The sequence below is a fragment of the Chrysochloris asiatica genome, unplaced genomic scaffold (assembly GCF_000296735.1).
Source record: "Chrysochloris asiatica unplaced genomic scaffold, ChrAsi1.0 scaffold00622, whole genome shotgun sequence".
Taxonomy (NCBI): Eukaryota; Metazoa; Chordata; class Mammalia; order Afrosoricida; family Chrysochloridae; genus Chrysochloris; species Chrysochloris asiatica.
The window spans coordinates 260,633-268,339 of record NW_006409140.1 but is presented as its reverse complement, the minus strand read 5'-3'; the positions used below and the strand labels follow the sequence as shown (position 1 = coordinate 268,339).

At 40.1% G+C, this 7,707-nt stretch overlaps 2 pseudogenes; both read right to left on the bottom strand.

Moving 5' to 3' along the window:
• Nucleotides 1-662: 662 nt before the first annotated feature.
• On the bottom strand, nt 663-6,441 carry LOC102829572 (annotated as a pseudogene).
• A 572-nt stretch (nt 6,442-7,013) lies between these two features.
• Nucleotides 7,014-7,397, bottom strand: LOC102829182 (annotated as a pseudogene).
• Nucleotides 7,398-7,707: the final 310 nt, after the last annotated feature.

Below are 7,707 nucleotides of genomic sequence, written 5' to 3'. Positions count from 1 at the left end.
TTTCCTGATTGTTCTTCTAGCTTACTAATATTGAAAAATGTATCTTTAAGCTTACTCATTCTGTCGCCCATTGATTTCAGTCTACTCCTTTGCCTTTTCAGTGTATTGTCCATTTCTCATATCTTAGTATTAATCTTCTAGATTTCTGTTTGCAGGTTTTGTTTTCTCTCCAGTCTTTTATCTATTTTGTTTGATTGTTCCTGTAGTGGCTTTCTGAATTCTTCCTTGTTTTTCTCAAAATTTTTGTCAACAGCTTGGAGTACCTAAATATCATTCTCAGGAACTCTTTTTCAGGCAGTTTCTGTACTTCTTTTTCCTCAAAAATATTTTCTAACTCTACCTCTTGGGCATTTGTTTGAGCTACAACAGCTTGCTCTTTTTTTATGTGAACAGAGATTGTCTGATGCTTTTGAGACTTTTTGATGTCATTGTATTTGTATTGATGAATATATATTGGTATATTCTTAGGCACTCACCAAGTGCCTTCTGATGGGTGTGATCAAGAGATTTTCATATGCACTGTTCTCTGTTTACTTGCTACTCATGAAGTTCAGTTCAGGGAGAGTTTACCTGACTTGGTTGTTGTCATTGATCTGGTTTATAGCAAGTAGCTGGTGTTGACTCTGGTCCAATCGGTAGGGTTGAAGAGGGTATGGCTGTCATTAGGCTGTATAGCCATAGTTGCTCTTTCCTTTCAGGTAAGGCACAAAGAGAAAACACTACCACAACAGAGATGGAGAGCAAAGAAACCAAACTAAAAACCAAACCCAGAAAGTCCAGAAAAACAATGAAACAAAAAATATCTGAAAAAACAAAACAAACAAACATCAACCAGGAAATAACAGTGGAAAATTAAGAGTAATTCTGTGCTACCTATTGGCCTCTTACCTTAACATCTGCCTGAAAAATTTCAAGATGGTCCCCTTGTTCCTCTCTGACCTATAATCAGTCTTTGTCTTTCTCTTTCCCCCTTTCTCTACCCTATAAGTCCACTCAGCTGCTTATCCTAATGAGCACTAGCACAAGGCTGGCCATGACCAATTTGGAGCCAGGCCTGCTATAGCAGGGCTATTGTTGCTGACTCCTCTCCTGCTGTCTAGCCACAGGGTCCACACGGGACCTTCCCTAGGGCTGTCCACTCATATAGGTCTTGCCTTTGATCACCAGGAAGAGAACACAGAGAAAAAAATAACACTTCTATCCCTGCAAGTCATAGGCAAGCTTCTGCAATACAAGTGTTTTCTTGTCTCAATCTGTTCACACCTGTTTAAAATGGCTGCAGTAGGTTCTATTGGCTGCCTCAAATCAAAAGTCACCTCCTTTTTGCAGCTGTTTAACTCTTTCTCCCAGGAAGTACTTGCTCCACTCATTTATCCCTTTGTTTGAAGTTCAGAGTTCTAGGACCATCCTCTGAATCTGTCTTCTCTGGCTTTCTGTATCTTAGCTGCAGAAGATCCACACAGCCTTTCTGCCTAGTCTGCCATCATGCCCCACCTCTTGGTTAAATTTATTCCTAGATATTTTATTCTATTAGATGCTATTATAAATGGAATTGTTTTTTTCAGAGGGATAATTTGTGTGTGTGTGTGTGTGAATTATGTGATCATTGACATTGGAGAACACCAGCTTTACATTCATCCTATTATATTTCGTTTCATTGCAATTTGGCTTTTTTTTAATCCTTTCTTTCTTTGCTTTCATTCTTGCCTTGTTTCTTTCACACCCTTTGTCTTTTTTCTTTATTTCTGTTTTTCAGTTACTCTTTTATGCACCCTTCAGTTTATTGTTTTTCTCTTTTTCCCCATTTCCTTTTCCTTGTTATTTTTCCTTTCTTTTTTTCTAGTTGTTAAATTTGTTTCTCATGCTACATTTTCCCTCACTTTTTTATTCTTTATTCTTTCTTTCTTTCTTTCTTTTTTTTTTTGTCTTGTTTTGTTTACCTTTTGACCCACTGGATAAGACAAGTGTGCCCACATGGTCCAGGTATACCTAGACCGCCTGCAGACACACCCAATGGGCAAGGAACACTACCTGCTACTGTACCACTTTATAAACAATAAGACAGCAGCCAACACCAAAACATGTGCCATCAACTATGCTACACAAACAGCAAGCTGCATATACACTCAGATTCTGTATCACACATATCAGGAAACAGATGGTGAGTTATTAAGTTCCATCAAATCAGTTCTAACTCATAGTGACTCTGCATAGAGTTCATAATACTGTAAATCTTTGCAGAAGCATAAATCCTCATCTTTCTCCCTCGGAGTGACTGGTGGTCTTAAACCACTGACCTTGTGGTTCTCAATACAGTTTACCCTATAGAGTCACCACACTCTCGGTACATTGTTGTTGCTGTTGTTAGGTGCTATCAAGTTGGTTTCAACTCATAGTGACCGTGTGTATAAAGGAAAGAGACATTGCCAGGTCCTGAGCCATCTTCACAGTTGTTAATGCTAGAGCCCATTGCTGCTGCCACTGTGTCAGTCCATCTCACTGGGGTTCTTCCTCCTTTTTTACTAAAACTCCACTTAACCAAGAATGATGTCCTTCTCCAGGGACTCTTGATAACATGTCTGAAGTATGAGATAAAGTCTCAGTATCCTGGCTTCTAAGGAGCATTCTGTCAGTATTTCTAAGACAGACTTGTTTGTTGTTCTGGCATTCCATGGTACTTACAATACTCTTCTCCAATACCATAATTCAAATGCATCAATTCTACAGCCTTCCTTATTCATTTTTAAAATTTAACATATGAGGCAATTGAAAACATCATGGCTTGGATAAGGTGCACTTTAGTTCTGTAATTGATATCTTTATACTTTAAAGAGGTCTTTTGCAGTAGATTTGTCCAATGTAATAAAAATATATATATATATGTCTTTTGATTTCTGCTGCTTCCATGAGTATCAATCATTGGCTAAGCCATTCCAAAGATACAAATCAAAATAACAACGAGGTATCATCTTACCCCAACATTAGTAGAAAAGTTAAAAACAAAACAAAAAACAAAACGCCAGAAGACAACAAATGCTGGAGAAATTGTGGAGAGACTGGAACCCTCCCACACTGTGCAACCACTGTGGAAAATTGTATGGTGCTTCCTCAGAAAGTAGGAAATTGAAATACCAATTCACCCTGCAATCCATCTAACTTGATATGTCCTAGAGAATTAAAAGCCAAGATGCCAATAGATATATGTACATCCATGTTCTTTGTAGCACTATTCACAATAGCAAAAGGATGGAAACAACTTAAATGCCTATCAGTGGCTTAATGGATCATACACACAATTGAATAATATGTAATGTTAAAGAATACCAATGCATATAACACTTCCACTGAAAGTTGTAAAGAGAAATACCTTATGACCCAGAAATACCTCTACTATATCCACAAGAAACATGAGCCAGAACACAAGTAGATATATACATACCAATGCTCATCACAGCACTATTCACAATAGCAAAAAGATGGAGACAGCTTAAGTGCCCATCAGTGGAAGAACTCTGGTACATACACACAATGGAATACTGTGCAACCTTGAAGAATAACAATGAACCTGCAAAATACCCCATAACATGGATGAACTTGGAGGGCATTATGCTGAGTGAAATTGGTGGTAATGATGGTGTGCCATGGAGGCCGTTCCAACTCATAGCGACCCTGTATAGGGTTTCTGAGGCTGTAAATCTTTATGGGAGCAAAAAGCCTCATCTTTCTCCTGTAGAAGCACTGGTAGTTTCGAACTGATGACCTTGAGTTTAGCAACCTAACTCATAACTACTATGCTACCAGAGTTCCTTTGTGTGAAATTAGTCAATCAAAAAAGGACAAATGTTGTATGAAACCATTACTGTAAAAGTTTAAGAAAAGTTTTCCAGACTAACAGAAATATTCTTTGATGGTTATCATGGGTGGGAGGGAGGGAGGGAAGAGTAATATACAAACTAGAGGATAGATACATATTAGCTCAGGTGACAGGGCAATGCACAATGATGGGAATGGGATACACAGAAGAGGGAGGGTGGCAAATGAACAGTGACTACAGGAAAAGACTTAGGAATGCATTGGATAAACAGGATAGAGATAAATAGTGATTAATACACAACCTTGGAACAACAGTGTTCTGTGAGTAGATATGAGGATCGAGACAGGCTGAATGGGTGAAGAAGGAGGAAAGAATGTTTATGTTTGTTTTGTGGATATTGGGTTTCCTGTCTACTATTGTAAAATAGACATCTATGTGTGATAGAAATGAATATTGTGCCTAACATAACTAAAATATGTACAACCAAAATGCACTGGCACCATTTATTTATTTTTAAAATTTGTAATTGTGAATTATGTGACAATTTACATGGGAGAAAATTAGTTTTACATTCATCTCATTGTATATTGTTTCACTGCCATGGTTACAATCCCTTCCACACATCACCAATCAACGAAACGGTGCATCCTATAAGCCTGCTTCCCCCCACCCACCACTCCGGTCATTAGTACACAGCCCCTCTTCCTCCCTGAGTCCCCAGCTGTTCCATTTCTCCACACCATCATCTCTGCCTCCATCTCAGGGATTACTGTCTTTCTGGGTAGGGTCCCGCTCTCTGCTCTTCTCCCTTCATGATTCCACGGACCTCTGCTCCCTGCCTGCAAAGTCAATCACTCCCCTCCTTGCCACAAAATGCCCACTTTTACATTTACAACCTTCACAATTAGTCCTGGTAACAATTATTCATCCTTACATCACAAGAGGCCTATCCACATTTCCTTTAATCAGTCCCACCTAGACAGATTGGATACTACTCAGTGGAGATTCTATCTTGCTCCATGCCCTCTGGATCTAGGTTCCCTCTTGAAAGTTTGTAAGCCAGTCACTTCTTGCCTTTGTAGCCCCCCCCCCCCCATTTTGGTTAGTCAATGTCCAAGTTGCCCATCCCTGTCTACTCTGTGTATGGAGGAGGTACTGGCACCATTTATATTTTATATGTCACAAATGAACAAAAATATTTAATACACACATACAAAACAAAACACAAAAATATATATTCATTTAAATGTTCAAAAGGCACATTGTGGTCTTGATTTTGACCTTTCTCCCCAGTGTAGTACAAGGATATAGAACGGCCATCAATCTCTGTTCCTTGCTTTTCTTCAAAGGTTTTCTCAGCATCAGCTTCTGTTTTGAATTCAAGATAAGCAATCCCTTTACTCTTTTCATCTTTGCTGACTAATCTGATCTCCATGGCATCTTCAAACACTTCTTTTAATTCATCCTGAGTGACTTTGTAAGGTAAGTTTTTGGCCAAAAGTGTTCTGGCATCTTGGTCTTTCTTACTGTCTTTTCCTTTCGGTCTCTCTAGTTTAATTTCATTACCAAAGACCTTTAAACCAGTGAGTTCCAAGGATTTTTCCAGGTCTTCAGCAGATTCAAAATCCACATAGCCAAATTTCCTAGTCATACCAATTCTGACATCCATTACAACGAGATCATTTTTAGCAAAGAGGTCACTGAGACCAGTTTTTAATTCTGGAGCAGACTTGTTACAATTCAGGCTTCCAACAAATAGATTGAAAGCTGTAGTTGGTTCTACGGCTTCCACTTTCTGCTTCTTGGCTTGAGGAGCGACTTTCTGTTTGGCTATTTCCTTCTTTCGTTTTCCAGGTACTTCTTTGACAGGTTCTTCCTCCTCTTCATCGTCATCCTTATCTTCCTCATCCTCATCGTCATCATCTTCCTCCTCCTCATCTTCGTCCTCAGTCACACTCTTGGCTTTCACAGGAACCACCTTTGCAGGTGCTTTCTTGCCCTTTGCTGGTGTAGTGTCCATGGCCTCTTCTTCAGAATCATCTTCTTCATCCTCCTCCTCCTCATCATCATCCTCCTCGTCCTCATCATCTTCATCGTCGTTATCATCCTCCTCGTCATCAAAGTGAGGGGCAGCTGCTCCTTTCGTCACGATGGGCTCAAATTCATCCTCATCATCTTCCTCACTGTCTTCATCCATCTTCTTCGTCACTCTCTTCCTTCTTGGCATTCTTGTTATTCTTTGCCCCCGTGGCTGGAGGAGCAACTCCCTTCTTACCCGAGGTCACCATCGCTGCTTTACCTGGGGTGGCTCCCTTCTTGCCAGTTGTTGCTGCTGCTTTGGCTGTCTTCTTAGCTGGTGTAGCAGCTGCCTTCTTGCCAGGGGTGACAGCTGCTTTCTTGGACGGTGTGGCAACTACCTTATTTGTGGGGGAAACCACCACCTTCTTTGATGGCAGTGTGGTATTCCTCTTGCCTTTTTTCTGAGGAATGACAACCTCTTCTCCACTGCTTTCTTCTTCATCTTCTGACAGTTCCTCATCATCACTGTCTTCTTCTACCTCTTTGGGCGGAGGAGCCAGTTTCTTGGAATCACTTTGATTTTTCCTGGTTTTCGCGAGCTTCACCATGATGACAGCTGGGGACGGGGAAGGATGTGGAGGACGAATGGTGTAGATAAGACTATGTACGGGAATCCAAACGACGTTGATGGCGGCCGCGGTTCTGAAGATGCTGGAGCCCGCACGCTTGGCTACCAGCTAAAGCTCGAGACTCAGCACTGTGCAGTTTTATTAATCATTCAAGTACTGTAGCATCTGGTAAAATCGGGACAGAACTGGGATTTAAAAGTGAACAGATATTCAGCATCTAAGTTTTGAAAGAAGCCATTACATAGTCTTCACAAACATGTTTCCAGAGAGTCAATACTAGCCATTAACCCAGTACACCAATTATACTGAAGTAGAAAAGATGCAACAAGAAAAATATACATTAGAAAGACTTCAACACTTTAGAAAAAGAGGAATTCTGTTTCTGTCCTTTAGCCCCTAAAACATCATCATACAGTCTGTATCCACTTATACAATCCTACATTGGCTTCCAGAATATTTGTCAGGTGGGGAAAAAAGGAAAATGGCACAAGCCAGTACAGTCTTTGGATATTTAGGAAGGGGAGGGCAAGAAAGTCAGTTCTCAGAACAAATTAGTCAGCTTCAGTCTCATCAGCAGGATCTTTGGATTCTTTGTTCTTCTGCACACCTTCAACGTGCTTGTCCTTTTCTCGCAAATGCTCCAATTTGGCGGCCATTTGTGCCTATCACTTCTCTTTATTGGCTTCCATTTTGTGGGCCAGTTTCTCTTCTGCCATTTTACTGAAGTTGTTGTTCTCTTCTATTGCTTTCTGAAGCACTTCTTTCTCGCGCTCTCGTTTTTCAGCAGGCTGCTTCAAGACTTCAGCTTCATGGGACTTGTGTCTTTCTTCTGCAACTTCTAATTTCTTCTGGATCTCCTCCAGGGAAAAATCCTTCTTCTTTGAAGGAGAGAGGGGAGATTCTGGGACCAATTCTTTTGAACGAGGGCTGAGAATCAGAATTCAGGTAGGATATATTCAAGGTCACTTTTTGACTCTCATTAATTTATTTGAATTTCCTTCAGATTCTGTTTCATAGTCGGCCCCTGGCCTTGTTTTGGCTTATGATACTGAACTTTTCCACTGTCTGTTTCCACAGATGTAGTCAATTTGATTCCTGTGTATTCCATCTTGTGAGATCCATGTGTATTTTATGTTGTTTTAAAAAGGTATTTTCAATGAATAAGTCATTGGTCTTGCAAAATTTTATCATGTGATCTCTAGCATAATTTCTATCACCAATGCTGTGTTTTACAACAACTACTAA